The sequence below is a fragment of the Nestor notabilis genome, unplaced genomic scaffold (assembly GCF_000696875.1).
Source record: "Nestor notabilis isolate BGI_N333 unplaced genomic scaffold, ASM69687v1 scaffold6100, whole genome shotgun sequence".
Lineage (NCBI taxonomy): Eukaryota > Metazoa > Chordata > Aves > Psittaciformes > Psittacidae > Nestor > Nestor notabilis.
The window spans coordinates 70715-72608 of record NW_009910553.1 but is presented as its reverse complement, the minus strand read 5'-3'; the positions used below and the strand labels follow the sequence as shown (position 1 = coordinate 72608).

Here is a 1894-nt window from a genome sequence, read left to right as displayed (position 1 = left end):
AATGCCAGCAAAGCTCTGAGAACTGAAGTAGACCCTAAAGCTAGCTTTAATTGTCCTGGCTGTGTGGGCACAAACATGGAGATACAGTGCCATCTCTTCTGCATTGCTTGGCCAGCCTGCCTGGAAAGAGAGATCAGGAAAGGACAGACTGGCATAAACCCTTATGCTTGCTCCTGGGAACACTATGAAAAAACAGATTCAAACTGAATAATACTGTGGGCCAGCTAGCAAAGCAAGGAAAGTATTGGCAACGTAACAGCTTTGTTTTTAAAACAGCCTGGAGGCTCTTATTTTTTTTAGGCAGTAAGAGTAAAGATAGTTGATAGATGCTATTTAGATTAGTCAGCTTTGATGGTCTCTATCTAATGCTCAAGGCTGTAAGTGAATCCTTTTTTCTTTATGGAAGGAGTTGTTCAGCTTGGAGACCTTACAGCACACCTAAAGGGAGCCTACAAGAAATCTAGAGACGGACTTTTCACAAGGGCGTGTGAGGATAAGACAAGGGGTAAATGGCTTTAAACTGAAAGAGGGTAGATTTAGATTACATATTAAGAATAAATTCTTCATTATGAGAGTGGTGAGGCACCACCTTCTAGTGAAAGATGTCCCTGTCTGTGGCAGGGTGGTTGGAATTAGATGATCTTGGAGGTCCCTTCCAACCATTCTAGAGTCTCTGATTCTGTGACTTAACAGATAGGTTAAGAATAGCCACCTGGTGATGCCCAACAGAGGAATTCTTGTTTTTTCAGGAATGTAATTTAGTGATGAGTGTGTACATTGGCTTGGGTAACCAGCGTGTTTATACAGTGTCGAAAACTGATACATAGCTTGAAATACGTTACTTAACCATTTTCCATTAGCTCTAATACAGAGAGGAGAAGGTGAAGAACAGATTCCATAAATATATCTGATATCTTAGAGCTGTAAATAACTGTAAAATAGATGATATTGCAGGATCCTCCTTTGCCCTCCCCAGTATCTAAGAAAATAATATATGTACAAAAGCAAACCATTGTAAACTTCTAGGATGGTCTGCAGCCAGAAAGTGGCAATTCTTACTTACTTACTTATACTTACTGAAATAGAATAAGCAGTGTGTTCTCAACAGGAGAATATTGCCAAATGGAGCAACTGAATGCATATTCTATAAAAAGTCTGGGTTTAGGTCCTGTGAATTTCTTGTAGTTGAATCCGGTATCACTTAGGATAGTGCAGAGCACTTGAAAATGCACAAAACCAAAGCCCTAGAAAATTCCGTTATCACTTTTCCATCCACATTCCTCATCTGATTTTGTCTAAGATTCACATTTGAAATTTCAGTTAAAAATGGTAGTCAGCTATATAAAAAATAAACCAAGAAACCAGAATTCCTTGCCAGTAGTGCTATAAATAGAAGAAACTTTTTTTCTTTTTTTTAAAAAGAGGTCTTTTATACCTAGCACTGTTTATTATGTAGTGTTCAAACTTGCATTGTATTTTCTACCTGGCAGTGAAAGTACATTAATTCTTCTTTTTTTAAAAATCTGTTTGTGGTGGATTTCTGTGAGGGGTTTTTTGGAAGTGGTTGACCTGCAGGACTACTTGCAAGGGCTTCATAAAAGGTAACTAGGAAGAGCAAACTCCCCATCGTCAGGCCTTTATTTGCCTTACAGGGGTTGGCATATCTTTGGTTTAAAAATTGTTTGGTTTCTTTGTCATATTTTAACACTAACTCCATTGTGCAGCGTCTGGATTACAAATAAACTGATTCATTGTTCTCTACTTGTGCCCTAGTATGCAGGCTCAGAGACTTCAGCAGACATCCATTGAAATTCATTAGCTCTGACTGCAGCTTCCAAGTTTGTTTGCTAATTGATAAAAATAATAAAGCCTTAAAAAGACCATACTCACCCCT

At 38.3% G+C, this 1894-nt stretch overlaps 1 protein-coding gene across 1 annotated transcript in view; it reads left to right on the top strand.

Moving 5' to 3' along the window:
* LOC104402652 (LIM domain-binding protein 2-like) overlaps window positions 1-1894 on the top strand; it is a gene marked incomplete at its 3' end in the record, with an annotated part of 76412 nt that overhangs the window by 20851 nt on the left and 53667 nt on the right. The window lies entirely within an intron of this gene.